This window comes from Pseudomyrmex gracilis, unplaced genomic scaffold, assembly GCF_002006095.1.
Source record: "Pseudomyrmex gracilis isolate BER0280 unplaced genomic scaffold, ASM200609v1 scaffold_94, whole genome shotgun sequence".
NCBI classification, from domain to species: domain Eukaryota; kingdom Metazoa; phylum Arthropoda; class Insecta; order Hymenoptera; family Formicidae; genus Pseudomyrmex; species Pseudomyrmex gracilis.
In genome coordinates, this window is record NW_018020678.1 from 380,289 (window position 1) to 397,360 (window position 17,072).

Below are 17,072 nucleotides of genomic sequence, written 5' to 3' on the forward strand. Positions count from 1 at the left end.
TTAAGTCGCACTTCTCATTCGAGAGAGATATAAGTATATTGCCCCTTCCCTTCTCCCTCGTGCTAAAAAGTTATTAAGACTGCGCGGGTCGATCCCCGCGCAAGGCGAGAAATCACGTTTCGCGCTACGAGATCAGTTTTTTGCAATAATATTGCATGTAAGAGAGTACATTCATTATTTTCCACCCGTGTTTCTCTTACAAAATAACGATAATTGCCGCGACCTTAATATCGACTCCGTTTAACTTCGCGACGAAGAAAATCGAATTTAATTTCTCTCGCGATCTCGTTTTCACGAAGAAAATCTCTCTGTTCTCGCCACGTTTTTCCTCTCATTGAAGAACAACGAAATTGCGTAAAACAAAAAAAAAAAAAACACGAACGAGCGTCCTTAGTTGGCGCAAGATGAATATAAAAGACAATCGTGTGTGCGCGCGGTAGAAGGATGATCGGTCGGCCATGAAATACGTCGGCCATTAACGACCATAATCATTACCGATTCGACAGAATTGTGAGGTTAGCACGGTCTGATCTCCCCTGCGTGCTTTACTTACCTGTCAAGAAATTAGCATATTATCTGAGCGGTGGCCTCCGATTCTCTGAAAGAATCGCGCCAGTCGTTTCTTCCCTTCGCGCTCTCGTCTTTTTTCCCCCCGTCAGCTTTCGAAAATGTATTTAAAACGCGCGATCGTGGTGTCATTAAAGCCCAGGAATAATTAAAACTCACGATAAAAGCCGAAGCCGTAAGTACTCGACTCGCTTGAAATATATATTATTCACAACGGAAAAATGGCAACTCGTTATTCTCTTCTTTTTTTTTGTTACAAAAAACTAGAACGAATACGTTCTGCTAATTTGATTATTCAAACAATAAACATTAATCGTCGAATGAATTTTTTACGATCTACCTCACCGAATCTTTGAACGAACGCGGGACAGAACCAAAAAAAAAAAAAAAAAAAAACAAGACGATCAAGTGCGCCGCGCGTTTGAAAAGTTTCTCGCTCGGGAATGAGAGAATCGGGCAACGAGAGTTCGTTGCGGGAGAGCCGACGATTAAGGCGCGGAGAGAGAGATTTCCTCGAAACTTCGTCATTGACCCGGCCAGTCGTAATCAGAGAAACGGAGATGTTCTCGTTCGGCGATTGCCATCGACAGCCGGAAAGGTAAACACGAAGCTGCGGAATAGCGGCAAAACCGCGATTTAAGTGCGCTTATAAACGGGTAAGAAGTAGTTTCTACGTAGTCACTTCGCTGTGGAATCATCGGCTCTCGTAAAATTAACTGCCGTTCCCTCACCGATTATCTCTTATTCTTCCAGCTTTCGAGCAGAATGGGATTTCGTCCTTCTTCTCTCGCTCTCTTTCTTTCTCCCTCCCTCTCTCTCTCTCTCTCTTTTTCTCTTCTCTCTTTTATTCTTCCTTATCTCTCGTGCTGCTCTCTCTCTCTCTCTCTTCCTCATCTCTTCCTCAAGAACGCAGTAAACGCGGAACAGTCAGAAATCGAGCGAACGGGTGGCTGGTACCTTTCTATGAAGCTGTTAACTTCTCGCAAATGCGCGCGTTACCGGCTCGTTGCGGTCGCGCAAAACTAACCGTCGATTTCTTAACCCTTTATCTCTTCCATCTCGAAAATTGCATTGTTGAGCCAATATACAACGGCCTCCGCTTCGAGAGTAACACCAATCAAACTTTTGCACGCACACAATTATTTTTGATTAAGAAATTTGTCGAATACGAGATTTGAAATACGAGCGGATCTCCAAGTTCTTACTTTTCGTACTTTGGAACATCATCGGTCGGGCCATAAAGTCGGAAATGTTTAATGTAAACGGATCGTAACAGGATCTGTTCGGAGAACGAACGAAACGAAAGAAAGATTACGGTAGCATCTTATAGCATCGCGAACTTTAATGGGGTTAACCCCCCTCGGCTAACCCCCAGGTATAATTAAAACCCAGAAAATGACCCGCGACGAATCGATATTATCGATCTGGAAATTGTACGTCATCGGTTTTCGAGCTCGGGTAACACACATGTGTGAAACAAATTGAAATGCTTCCTTATTTTATCGACACGTTTTTTTTTTACAAACGTGTAATTGCGTATAAAAACGTCTGTTTTTCGCCAAATGTTATTTGATCACGATACGCGCGGTATTCCCGAGTCGAAATTTAGCGTCTACATTGAACCTCAATTTTTGAAAAAAGGAAATTTCGGACGTATAGCAGCGTCAAAGTAGCATCTACTTTTTTTTCTTACTCCTACTTTGAGCCTATCAGAACCTATTTTGAGCTTATCAGAGCCTGCAATGCGCAGTCCGATCTGAGAATTAAATCCTACTTTAAAACTTTAGCAGAAAAAAAGGAAATTTCGGACGTATGGCAGCGTCAAAGTAGGATCTACTTTCTCTCTTACTCCTACATAAAAAAAGAGGAATTGAGGTTCAATGTAGACGCTAAATTTCGACTCGGGTTCTATAGAGAAGAGTTCTATAAAAATATATTTAAATATGCCATTCACACGGAGTGTGAAATTTATTGTATTTGTTTATACTTTAATAACAAAGTAAAACTACGCGTTTTTTTTTAAAACGCGAGAGACTGAAAATTTCAACGCGTCGAAAGAGTAGACGCGCAATCGGCGCGACTTGTAATGCGTATCATTGGTCGGTCATCGTAAACACGAGTGCAAAAAAAAACAATTATTAAGCGGAGATTGAAGCAGCAGTCGAGAACAGAGGGCAAAGAGAAAAGATTCTTCTTACAGCGCGAGATCTCTCACGGTTGTTCTTGCTCCTTTAGTTTCGTTTAGACCGCGTATGTGTGTGTGTGTGTATTTTCTTTCTCTCTCTCGAGCAGAAGATATTAATGTAATGTCGATCGTCAGGAATCGGAAATTTTCTTCTCGGTCACGCCAGTAAAATTAGAAACATCGTTTGCAGCGCTAAATGCGGGAATGCGGGCCCGAGACGTCGATGCGATTGCATCGATCTTCCGCGCGCACGCGCTCACGCTATGCGATCCAACGATTCTACACATTTCTCGCGATTACATAGCGGAGGAGTCATCGCGCGCGGTCGGCATCGATTTGTGCGTATGGTTTGCTGTCACGACGATGTGTGTGTGTGTGTGTGTGTGTCTGAATAATGGAAACGATCTGTTGCCGTGATCGTTCGGCGTGCGTGCGGGCGCATAACGCGCTATATCGCAACGTCAATATGGAAACGATAATTAGAACGGTTTCTCTTTCGGAAAATCGCAGTGACAATTTGGATAATCTTCTCGCGTAAAAATTTATTGAACACGTTTCGTGACGTCTTCTCGATTTGCGAGACGAAGTTAACACCCCGCGCGTCAAATAATAAAAATTTATCCAGCCGCGTGATAAAAATAACACGAAGGGTCGTCGTACAGATCCGTACGCTTCGCGGTGAGATCAAAGATTTCTCGAAATTGGACAACGAGTACTCGTCATACACTTGACGACGCGCGTCTTGAAATACTTAGAATCGCTAATTCGTAGGCTCCGCGGTCGGGAGCTGCCGGTCAGTGCTCGTGCCTTCCTACCGGGTGCTCGTAAAGTAGTCACGTATAAAAATCGTCGTAATTTTTATGTTTGCACGGATAACGAAATAAAAATATAATATAATATGATAATTATGTATCTTTAAATTTTTTTTCAATAATAACTCGTTCACTTCGTTAAAAAAAATATCTAAACTTTTGACAAACATTAATTTTTTATATGCATGTAGTAACGTAGGCGTAACTGAACGGATTGCAGGATGTTTTGCGGGTAAATAATACTCAAAGCGGTTTTGTCCCAAACGTTTCGACTATATATTGAGTCTTCTTCAGTGGGTACTCAAATTAACAATATTCACATCATATAATTGTAACACAGTCAAATTATAAAATTAATTTTTTATATTTGTTTTTCCTGAGCAACAAAATTATTGTTTCCCAAAACCAACGAGTTGCATCCCAAGAAAAATTAATTAGTAAAATATAAATCGGAAAAAAATATCTTTTTTTTAAGATACACAGATTTTTTGCTGCAAGAGACACTGTGGCGAGCGAGATGAGGACATTAGGGAGGGGATTAGAATAGAAAAACGGGGAGAAGGGAAGTTGGTGCCACGACGAGAAACATTGCATATTTATAAAATGCAAATTCTAATTGCGGTAATAGGAACGCGAAATTAATGATTGCATTTAAAACGCTTTATCAACGCGCGGCACATTTTAACTCACGTAATAAGCGGCACGTACACAAGCAAACGCACGAGCGAGTGTTTACTTGTGTTGCATCATGCTACACGTTCACACAAGCAGCTATGCACGACCATACACAGAAAATAATAACGTAGACACTGGACTGGCACGACCGGACTATTATACTCGCCAGCAAACACACACACACACACTCACACAGATAAGCTGTGCCATTACGTACAGCCTGCTGATAATTGCACATTCCTAATTAGCGTAATTAACAGTATAATTGAACCCAGTTTCAGTGCATACGCCCTCCACCCTCTCTGACTGCTCGCTCTTCTCCCCCCCTCCGTCGATTTTCCCGAAAGAGACAATCTCGTCGCCATTTTCGTCTCTTTTTCCCCCCAAAAGATTAAAATTCCGATCAAAAATCTAATTTACGTTTTATAAAATATAAGAGATCTATTGCACAAATTATCACCAGATTAATTAAATATTGTTTCTTCGATGCAATATTATCATTTGTCTCCCAATTATGTGAATTATATTACATTTGTGTATTTTCTTGTACAAAACCTCTTAGAGAAAAGTAGATCTTTCTCTCTTTTTGAAAGTTCTCACCTTTGTGGGCCACTTTGCGTTAAAATTTATCCTTCGTGACAAGCTTCCGATAACGCCAGCTAACTTCCGCCGCTAAAAGCGTCAGACGACTGTCGGGCTTTCGCGCTGCGTCGTCTTAGCGGAAAAACAACAAAAAAAAAAGTATTTTTGTTATCGTCCCCACGGCACAGACCGCCACCACCACCAGGCCGTTGGGCGGGACTTGCATTTCGCGACGCTTTCACATCGGGTACGTAAACAGTCGGCAAATGTGCGTTGTAGGGTTAGCCTGGCAACCCAGCCACGCCTACCGGGCGGAGAGAAACTTTCGCACACCGTACGACCAACGTATTACGTCGCCCGGTACCGGAAGAAGCTTTTCGTTATTTTGTATGAAAACGCACCCCTGCCACTCTCCCGATATCCCGCCGTCGTCGTCATTTTTCCCGCTGGGAGGAGCCGGCCGGAATTGTTATTCGCCGCGACGTGCGCTTCCGGAGATGCGCTACAAGATTTGACAAACATAATTTCAAGTGTTTGTACGTGCGCAACGAAGTAAATGACGCCCGGATAAAAATCAACAGTAAATCTTACACGGTAGAGACACTCACAATAATTATTTCCATCAACGATCCCGTAAATATGTTGTTGTTTTTAACAAATGTTTACCGCAGATGTTGACGTTCAAAGCAACGTGCGCTGTGAAAGAGAGCGCGAACACAAACGTGCGCGTGTATCACAATTAGAGAAACACACGCGCTTCGTATTTCACATTGACTAATCGCATCGTGTGTTAATTTAAACTCGTGTTAAACGAGAATCAGCTGGCTATACGGGCGTAATTATTCTTACATACGCGGCACGTTTAATTTATGCCGGAAGAGGTTTTTGTATCGCCCCGTTGAGGAACGGAATGTCTACCGCTTTGTGTGTTCATTAGCAATTTTCCGGCTTTTTTCCGGAATGCTGCATGCATTGCGTATCCAACCCGAAGCCTAATTATTGCGCGCGCGCGCGCGCGCGTCTGAATACAGACGCGTTGTGTTTGTAAACACACGGAGAAGATAAGACGAGGCGTGTTTCGTCTTCCACGTGCGGCCGCGCAAAGTAATGCAATTTACCTAACAGTAAATCGAAATATATTTTTCGCTACCGTTGTCCGACTATCCAGTTAGAGAACTTTTACGTCCGGTAAAAAAAGTGCACGCGGCGATTAATTGTTTTTCGAGGCAAAAACGATTTAAAAAAAAAAAAAAGGCGAACGTGAAAATAGAAAACTCGTACAGTCGGAGAAATCGACTAAGCAAATATATTTCTTTTTTTTTTTTTTTTTTTTTTTAATAAACAGCTGCTAAACAAAATTGCAAAGAGCAATAATAGTCACTCGTCCACTCAGTTATATTTGTCATCGTTGATTATGCGAGCAGGTTGCGCCAATTTGGGTTCGATCTTACGGTCTCATCGCGCGACAGTCGCCGTCAAAGGACAGAGAGATAACGTATCCGTTTATTAATCTGTCAATGTGGGTCGGGTTTACACAAACCTGGAGGAAGCCTGCTCTGCTGCAGGTGCGGCAACGCGACGCGTCGTCGCATACGTTGGTTAATTAACGTGCCTTCCCCACCCCTCGTTAACGACCGATAAGTATCTCGGCGATTAATAAGGTATACGACGTTTTCTCAGACGCGCAGAGTGATCGTAATTTGAGGAACAGAAAAATGATTGCCGCTCTCATACCGCGGAAAAGAGAGAGAGAGAGAAAGAGAGAGTGACGAGAGAAATCCCAATAGTCCCGGAAGTGACGAATCGAAGCGAATGACAGCAAGCATAATGTGCGTTTTCCTGTTTGTCGCGATCGATCCACAGGATGTGGCAGTTCGCGTGGCGTATTCGCAACAACGACGGCCGTCATATAAGCGCGTAAAATCGACCGTTTAATCTTCGTCATTAAATTTCGCGTTTTACTTTGCGGAAGCAAAATATTTTATGGGAAATTATTATCTAAAGAGAGAAAAAGAGAACGAATCTAGAGAAGATAGATGATTCGCCACGAGTCGTTATCGCGGGGCCTTCTCGTTTCCTCTCGCGAGGAAACGCTCGTATCCTCAGCGCGGACCGGATCGCGGTAAAGAGCAATTTCTCGCGCTCGCTTTCTTCATCCCGACCGGAGTAATCCAATTCGCCATTACATGTCCGCTTCGTTCTTCCGCAAATGGGCGCGGTTGCGCGCTGAGTAATTCGCTTTGGTCCCTTTTTCTGGGCTTTCCCGTCCCTCGGGAACTCAACGATCGCGCGGCTCGCGCGCCGTCTTTCCGCCCGGAATTGTCGCGCGCCACAAGGGACGGTTACAAAGCGCCCTGTAAACGTGATTAATCCGCGAGCGTTCGCGTCACGAAAGGCGCGTCGCTGACAAGAAACGCCGCTCGCAAGCGGAAGTTGTAGCCATTTGACACCACCATCCGAAATGCATTATATAGAGATATATTCTTTTATAATTCTCTTCTCTTTTTTGTTCATTTGTTTATAATATAAATTATATAAAGATTTTCATAAAAGTTTTACCATTTAATTGTTCAAAACAAATATAAAAGATTATAGTAGCAGCTATGTGTATATTAAAAATTGCTTTAATTTTCATGTATAAAAAAATAATTGTATTTGCATAAAAGTCAAAGATTTCGACTTTTGCAATTATATTTTATGATTATTCGAAGACTGTTTGCAACAAACTTCATATCTCTCACTAATAAGGAGACCTCACATGCGAGATCCTCGGTAGTATAGTGGTTAGTATCCCCGCCTGTCACGCGGGAGACCGGGGTTCGATTCCCCGCCGGGGAGGTTTCTCTTTTTTTTTTTTTTTTTTGTTTCTCAATAAAATTGAATTTATATTTTATACAATATAGATTAGTTACAAATATTCAGAAAAATAATTTTTATTTGTAATAAAAAAAAAGTGGTAATAAGCATGACAGGCGCCGACACTCAAACGCTATACCACACTGTTGTAAGATGCTCACGCGCAAATGTAACAAATATTTATAACACCAATAAAATGTTTTAAGAAGTTTTGTTTTACTTTTTTCCAATTACATATTCTTTGACATGGAGGTTTATTTAATGAGAAATGTGACGTAAATTTCCCGCGCGCCGACATAACCGACACGCGCGAAACACGAGCCAGATGTTAAATATGCGCCAGCTCGGAAATAAATCCTTTTTGCCGAGAAAGAGAGAAAGAGAACGAAACTCGATTTCCATATCCCTGCTCGTTGCCACGCGAAAAATATTTGCCTCTTGTGGCAATAAGAGGAAAACGCGCGGAGAAGAACGAGAGAGAGAGAGAGAGAAAGAGAGAGAGAGAGAGAAGAATATATAAAGAACTCGAGAGAGAGAAAGAGAGAAAGAGAAAGAACGATTTTAATCCAGGGTAACGAAAATTATGAAAATTTCGGCGTCGCCAAGATGAACGAGGACGACGTCGACAGCGAAGGAAACGCGGGCGAGGAGGAGGCGAAGGCCATTAGAATCTTTCGCAATTACCGAGCTGGATTAAATTAGTACCCCGAGGTTTCGCGTGCTCGCTAATGGCCTTAACTGTTTGTAAATGTAATCGTGGATCCTTTACATACGCCAGTGCATACGCGCGCGTGCTTGTGTGTGTACGCGGCGTCTAGGTCTACGTACGTGTGTGCAAGATCCGTTTGTGTGCGCGAACGGGTGCACACCGGGGTTTTAAGCGGACTCATCTGTACGTCGCGCCGGCTATCACGGTGATTCGTCTGCGTGAACAGCAGTTTGAAAGCGTAATGTATGTAAACGGGCCGCGTATTTCGTCGTTTTGCGTCTTTCCTACTCTCTCTCTCTCTTTCTCTCTCTCTTTCTTTCTCTTTCTCGTCCTGTTTGTCTCGTCCTTTCCCTCTCGTTGACGTCACAACGACATCGAGCTGTCTCTTTGACAGTGTTATCAACCAAGTTACCTGATTTGATATCAAGTTCCGGCCTTCATGCAAAACACAACATCGTGACTCACCTGAAACAAGATAAAACGAGTTTGTAAGAGCAAAGAAAGTAATGTATGTCGTATATCTGCAAGAGTGAAAACATTTATTATCTCTATTTCATTTGTGATCCACTGAGAGAGACAGAATTTAATTCCTCTCAACGTACGAAAATTTATAAACGTGTGCGTTTATTTTCTACGTGCTGTATTTATTATTGTTGTATTTATAATTTTTTTGTATACATACGTTAATTATTATTTTGTGCTTTGCCATCGATAATTAATATTTCTTGGAGAAATTAAAATTATGGAGAGTGCTAACGATAAGCTTGTCACGGGGAACGTGCGCGGATAAAATAATACAGATGTGCTTAACGTCACGGAACCCCCGTGATCGAGAATTCTGCACCGTAATGCATCGATCTTATCCTTATTCATTTAACCTAAGCGCGTTCCCCGCAATGGGACGCGATTGATGAAAGACGCCGGCGGCGGCGTCGGCGGCGGCGAGGTTGTTGATCGCGCGTGTCGCACACCGACCGCTGATACGAGAGAAAGAGTGTATAAGTCCGATAATAAGTCATTTAATCGGTCGAAAGCATCGCGCCGTCCAAATACATTTTCTGCAGTAAGTGATACATCATCGCCCGGCGACGTCCGATTTACGGTCAAGTCTCATCGATCGTTTTCGCAGTGAGCGCGGTAAATTTTCTATATAAAAAAATCCATGTGTTCCGCAAAGTGCGCGTTTTGGAGCCGAATGTATCGCATCTATTGTTGCCTTTTTTCCGCGTTGCCGATTGGTTGGTTGATTGATCGAGTCGAATCGAATCGGTAAGATCGAGAGAGTAAATAATGAAAAGCGATTTTGAGACAGTTCGTCGTATATGTAGAGAAAATTAAAAACGTAACTAAAGTCACGTGACAGGAAAGAGTGGAAAAACAACACGTGAAAGTAACGTGATTTATATTATATATAACATTAAATAATACATATTATACATATAATTTTTATTATATATTTATAATATTATACTTTATATTGTATTATATACATACTACAGTAATGTCACTGACCTCCGCCGCGCGACCTTGGCGGGGTCACTGACCTCGGCCGCGCGGCCTTCGCGGAGTCACTGACCTCGGCCGCGCGGCCTTGGTGGGGAGGGTCACTGACCTCGGTCGCGCGACCTGGGCGGGATCACTGACCTCGGTTACATGATTACGGTATGTATATATATGTGTATATGTGTGTGTGTATGTATGTGTATTATATATAGATATAGAATATTATCTATAATATATGTATATATTATATATAATATATGTATATGTATAATATTTTCTTTTTTACTCTTTTCTTTGTCACGTGTTGTTTTTCCATTCTTCTCTCTTTCTTTTATTTTTTGAGTTTGATTTTCATGCGTTATTTTTGACATCTCTCGTATGTGTATTACATAGTTTAGAAGATGTATATATTAGCTGTCATCGCGGTGACAGGTTGTGTTCACTGATGCAACACATGAAAATAAAAATAATAATAGCGCGCGCTTGTGTTGTGCTAGTCGATTAAAAAATCAGATTCTATTTCTCTCTTTTCCTCTCTCTCTCTCTCTTTTTTTTAATTTTAAATACAAACCGTCTAATTTATTTTGGAAAACAAATATTCGACAGAAACAAAACCTAATCGAAGTTGTAATTTTGGAATATATTTTACATACACGTATACAATATTTTCTGATAAGACAAATATTCATATCCACTTAAAAATGCATTGGACCACAATCTTGTCTCCACATCGTGTAATATATTTCACATTACATGACGTAGCCTAGCAACGTATTATGTGCAAATGACACGCAGCAATTTTAAGTTGTTTAAGAAATAACAAGACATATATTATTTTGCGTAATTTGCAAAACTTTTGCGTGCTAATACGCAATTGAAGGACGATTCGAATATTTAGCCTCCCGGCCTCTCCGTGTCACAGCGCGCACGAAATTTATGCATTTAATTAAAACTAACTTAATCCTTACCTCGCTGATAACGCTAAACGTCACGGAGTTGACGAGGGATAAGAAAATAAGTTAGCAGCCTACTACGGGGGCTACTGATATCACGACAGCTTCGAAAATTCTAATAAATCCCTCAATCGCACTGCAGATACGTAGTGTACATATATATATATATATATATATATATATTTATATATATATATATACGCACAACAAATTAATAAAATGTTTAAGAGAGGATATACACACAAATTTCAAAACTTGGTTCACTGTCGAGAATTGGTCGCTTTCGTACCTGCGATAGCATAAGACAGAGTTAAGAGGGATGATAGCCAAGAGAGAGAAGGGAGAGAAAGAGAGAGAGAAGGAGCTGCTGATATCGGAGAGACTTATGTGCTCGAGCTTCACCATCGTAACCCACATCTCAACCGGAAATTAGCCGGGGAAAAATGAAGCCGCGGCCGCGCGGTTATCGACGAAAATCACTGTGGAAGGTATTCGCAATTTTTTCGTGTAGACAATTCATCATTGTCCGGACGTTTACGTAACTAGTTCCGCGAGACCGACCGAGCACCGCAAATCTGTATTTATTGTCTTTTAATAGATGTATAAATTGTTACTGAATTTTTTTTTTTTTTTAGTTTTATTATTGCAGGTTGCCGTACAATCCACTCTGTTTAATTTTACGTAATCGCGTATTGTTCAAAAAATTCAACTTCTACGACAAAAAAAAAAAAGAAACAACCAGAAAATTAACAAGATAACCAAGATGTTATTAAACGAAAAATTTGCCCCAATTGCACGATTTTTTGCCGCTGTTGTTATCACAAAGCGCCGGGGTAAAAAAATCGCGATTTTCCCGCGATGCATCTCGTTCGTAGGCGCGCCTACGATTCCGCCGTGAAAATTGGCAGACGTGAAGCGCTTCTGCCGCACGGGGTAAAATATGGAAATATACGTCAGTCCTTTAGGGCATATCTGAGATAAGCGCGTCTACGGTGGATATTAAGTAACATCAGGCCATTACTTTCGAGTCCGGCTTCAACAGAAACTTCGCAGGGGAGTCTGTCTTCAGACTCGGCACGCCTCTGCAAATTGTCCGACCATTAGGGTTACATCGCGCAAAGACGGATACACACCTCGTGCCTCGCTCGCGTTCGCGCGATGCCGATTCTACAGCGGTGTAATTCTGTATCTGTTTTTTTTTTCTTTCCTTTCAAGCAAATCAAATTATCGATCGGTGTGAATACGTGAAAGTTGCGACCGTAATGTGGGAATAAGAAGAACCAGCTGAGCCGGCAACGATTGCAATCAACGCCGCGGGGGTGTGAAATAGCGCCCCATTGTGAGATCCGTCAAGAAAACAACCTTGTGATTCGCGCGCGCACGATGGCTCCCGTTTCTGTATTAGTCAGATCGCTTACACCACAACGTGAAGCACAAAAACTAAGCGAAGTTTTCACACCCGATCCTTTTATATTGATTCAAACTACTGATTTTTCTACAGCAAATGTCTTGGCGGAGCACCGATTGCCAAGATTTCTTTTGACCAGATCGAATGTTGCACAGAGAGATCTCGTTTGTACAAATCTTGTTTGTACAGAAAATTTTTGCGCATATCCCGATTGCGCATGTATGATGAACATTTATCGCACATGTACTATATTACACAGATCACTTTTTTGCACAAAAGCATGTATTTATTTTTTATATATTGTAAAAATCATTTTTCTGAGAGAAGAATAACTAAGCCATCCTTGTCGTTTACTTGTTAACAAAGAAAATTTCGTAACCAGACCATTGTTTTCCGAAAAATATTAAAATAAGACTTTTTTTGTTATTTATGTTTGTGTGTTGTAAGCGTGGGCAGGGGAGCTACGCCCTGCATCTCCTTCCCAAAAAAAATCGAATCTAACCCTAACTTAATCTAACCTTGTTTCTCTACAATAAGTTCGTTTTGGGTGCTTCCGCACTTTAAGCATTAATTCGTCTTTATTGCTCTTTACATGTAGAACAAAGATGGACTGGCACTCGAAGCGCATAAAGCGCCAAAACAAACGCGTTCAATATCATTAACGTCACAACGCATAGTGCTTTAGCTGTGTAATATTGTGCAATAATGTTCTGTGCAAATGGACAATCGGGATCTGCGCAAAACTTTTTTGTGCAAACGGAACCTGTGCAAGCGTCGATCTGCGCAAAAGAAATCTTGGCTATCGGGATCCTTCCGGATGTCTTCAATGTTCAAAACTTCAACTACGTGGACCGCGAGAGAGATCGGAAGATTTTTACTCGATCTTTGAAAAAAAAAAATCAAATAAAATCAGTTTCCGTTCATTCGCGATGTCGCCGTTAGCGCGCGTAAATAAAGAATAGAAGAGAACCTGCTCGTATCTCGGTGCGCACGTACCGAGAGTGACTCTAATGCACACATATATAGAGACACGGCCGATAGTCGTTCGCACGTATGTAACTCGTCACGACGAGATGCGGCAGGTGGCCGCATATAACAGTTTGCATATGCAACGGTTTTCCTCGTCTCATCGTCGACGCGATTGAAAATGAGATTCTCTCATTTAGCGCCACCGCTCAAATAAATATAATCTCCAACTCGAAATCGACCGAACGTTTTGAAATAAATTTATCTAGCGAGACAAAAAAATATATCTCGGAGTTTCTTTTTGAAGCGACGCGTAATTCAGAAACTTTTACCTTCGAAATTTACGATACTCGGTAAAAATTTCCATCGCGAGCCGTGTGGCTATATACCAGCGTCCGTTATATATACGTATGTGTGTGTGTGTGTGTGTGTATATATATAATTTACGATATTGCGTTTTACGGTTGTTACTTGGTAATTACGGAACATTGCACACGAGATGCGGCGCAGCGCGTAAAGTTCAATGAGTCGCGGTATTTATCGTTGCGAATGCGGGGTTCTCTCAAATTCTCGGAGGGCGATTCTTTATCCCGCGCGACGACGTTTACTTTCCTACGATGAACAACAATCACGACAAGACGCTAGACGCGCGCCGCCTCACATGCCGGTAATTGGCGTGCAGACGAGAGCGCGTGTAAAACTTCCATAGGTTGCTTCGTTCTTTTACTTTGAGCGCTCGTTTGGTGTTGCGACCCCGAGAAAAAAATTCCTTCGTAACTTCGAGAAGGCGAGCGATTTTGTTCGTTCGTTCTTCGTGCGCGACATGCCAAAGAGGCGCGCGCGCGGCGACAGAATTTTCGACGTCCTACGCGAGTCTCTCTCTGAAGACTTCATAATCGAGGATGTAATTTCGAGCAGTTATATCCAGAACAATTTGTCGGGCACTCGCTGCAACGTCTAGCAACTCCGGCTGAAAGGAGTAAATAATACCGGACGAATGGCTGCCGCGAGTTATTAGCGAGCGCGGGAACGCGCGCGGCTAAACTTTGCAGACCGCGTTTTTTCAGAACGTATATATAAAAGATGACCCAAACTTCTGGAAATTCCGCCGTCCGTGTAAACACGCTTCGTGCACGGAACAAGCAAAATTGATCCCGAAATTACGCCCTCTGTGACGTGACGAAGTAGCAGATTCTAAAGTTCGCGGCGACGTAGCGTCTTTACAAATAAAAAGTCTCTCTTATTATCTCTAAATAAACTTACGCTAACTTTTGCTTCGCTTGAAACTTTTTTGAGAAGCAGAGATACGATAACTTACCATAATCAGAGGAAATATTTCGTTTCTGGATAAAACCAACAGTATTGTTGTGAAAAAAAAAACAAAAAGCATTCGTTCAACCGCAAAGAGGAAAATTAATAATACATCTGCAAAAAGGATGTGTTCCGCAAGGACGTTCCCGTAGGAAGATGTCTAAAATAGGTATAGATATTGAAATACTTCCACTGCACGCACACCACAGCGCGACTATCATGTTGCAACCGCGCCCACAGATAATTCTTAAAAGCGATTTTTCTCCGAGCTACTCGGCCACTTGAGAGCAAGAACCGATCGCACCGTATAATACAATCTTGAGAGAGGAGATTTTCTTCTCTCCCCGTGTAAGCCACCATGATTTAATCTGTTCAGAAACACTACATCAAGAGTATCGTGATTTCATCTCTTGGTCGCGTCGACCGTAGAAGAATCGCACGTTTCATCAACTCAACGCGCACACCTTGCAGCAAGTGTCTCTCTCCGCTCTCGTTCTTTCGCGAGCGAACAAATACTTACCGCCCCAAATTTCCCGAGTCGAAATTTAGCGTCTACATTGAACCTCAATTTTTCTTTTTTTATGTAGGAGTAAGAGAGAAAGTAGATCCTACTTTGACACTGCTATATGTCCGAAATTTCCTTTTTTCCTGCTAAAGTTTTAAAGTAGGGTTTAATTCTCAGATCAGACTGACGCATTGCAGGCTCTGATAGGCTCAAAATAGGCTCTAATAGGCTCAAAGTAGGAGTAAGAAAAAAAGTAGATGCTACTTTGACGCTGCTATACGTCCGAAATTTCTTTTTTTCAAAAATTGAGGTTCAATGTAGACGCTAAATTTCGACTCGGGTTATCTCTCACAGTTGGTGGAAATTTGCGTGCGTTTTTCGTTCAAGCAATTTCGGTCACGTTATTTCGATTTTTTACGTTCGCGTAAAGTCACACAATCGTCGAACAATTTTTGCGCGAATGTTATCAAATTATTACGGACGACGCGAGTGGCGCGTAGGACCTTTCGCCCAACGACGAAACATTTATTATTAATATCGCATTCTGGCAATCAACAATGCGCTACCTTACGCAGCGAGAGTGTGTACACGTTCGTGTCGAGAAAGTGCCATAACTTTCTGGTCCGTAAACGATTGTAATCTAAGCTTTTGTTATACAGTGTAATCACTGCCACACACAATGTGTCTTTGAATTATGTTTATTCCCAGATTCTAATCGGGGGAGGAGTCAAAAATGTGGCTTCTAGATTAAGTTTACACAGTTACACCCTCCATTATACATTACGCCCGTAATCGCGAAAAGTCCTTCCCGATAACGGCACGAAGAAGTTATCAATAGAAATTTGCATATCTTTCTGTATTTTATACACGCGTTAAAATTTAACTGCCTTGCTGCGTTACGACGCGTAAAGTATTCCTCGCGTTTTTTTTATTCTCGCGTTTGCTGTCGAAATGAGCGCGTGTTGTCTCCGAATGTTTTTTCTAGGTACGTGATTAAACACAATACGCGAATTGACAATTTCTTCTCTTTCTCTCTCTCTCTCTCTCTCTCTTACAAGGAAAAGAACTCGAAGATTTCGATGAAGTACCGTCGTATGCACATTCTCGACAAAAAATATTATTTAATATTTAACGACATCGCTCGGCCACGCCTATATAAATATAAGAGAGCGCAGATTTTGTTGCTCGATACACGTTTAATTAGCATAATTTCATACTCGCCAGTGGCAGGTGGAACATGAGCAAAAAACCGCTCTCTTTCCGGCAGGCTTTCGCGAGGAGATTCACCTCCTCCTCGTCTCGACGCGAATTTGCGTTAAACCAACTCGCACGAAAAACCAAATAAAAAAAAAAAAAACGTGAGAAAGAATTCTCGACTTGTGAGATGCAGCGGAAAAAAAAAAAAAAAAAAAAAAAAAAAAAAAAAAAAAAAACAATCTTCGCGTTAATTGTTGCAAAACTTGAGACAAAAACGACACACGCGCCGCGTCTTCTTCCCTGAAACAATCGATGCCGTTGACATGCAAATCCCGGGCGCGCAATCATTCTTACAAATTCGAGTTAGGTCGGGTCAGCTTGAGCCAAACTGGGCTCGCAGACGTGTAATCTGCCGAGCTAGCCACTAGGCGGGGTAATGATACGCTCGCGATCGGCTCGCGGAGGGGCATCAAGATACGTATATAGTAGCAGCCACTAGTATCGCCACGGCGAGAGGTGGTCAGAGACGCGGTGGTGAGTACTCGGTGAGACAAGTCCGAACAGAGCGATCTATATTTACGCGCCTGACGCGAACGTTTGATCTAGATGCATCTATATAGCCGAGCGGGGCAGACCAATCCGCTGTTGTCTTTCACCGTCATTTACTAATCGCGTGGAAAACATAGCCGTAGAAAGTGGTGTAAAAACTCTATCGTCGAAAAACGATAGGCCTCTCTCTCTCTCTCGCAATCCGGATCGAAAAGACGATTCTGACGAAAACGCATCGACAAATCTTGACAATTTCTACAACAGTTTTTTTTTTTTTTTTTAAGTACGCAATAA

The 17,072-nt window shown here is 41.9% G+C and overlaps 1 protein-coding gene and 1 non-coding gene across 2 annotated transcripts in view; one reads left to right on the forward strand and one right to left on the reverse strand.

Annotated features, from left to right (window-relative positions):
- LOC109855647 (hypoxia-inducible factor 1-alpha-like) overlaps positions 1-17,072 on the reverse strand; it is a 139,218-nt gene that overhangs the window by 109,910 nt on the left and 12,236 nt on the right. The gene's annotated exons all lie outside the window — the stretch shown is intronic.
- Positions 7,588-7,659, forward strand: Trnad-guc. Its single transcript has one exon. It is a non-coding gene; the product is annotated as a tRNA-Asp (tRNA).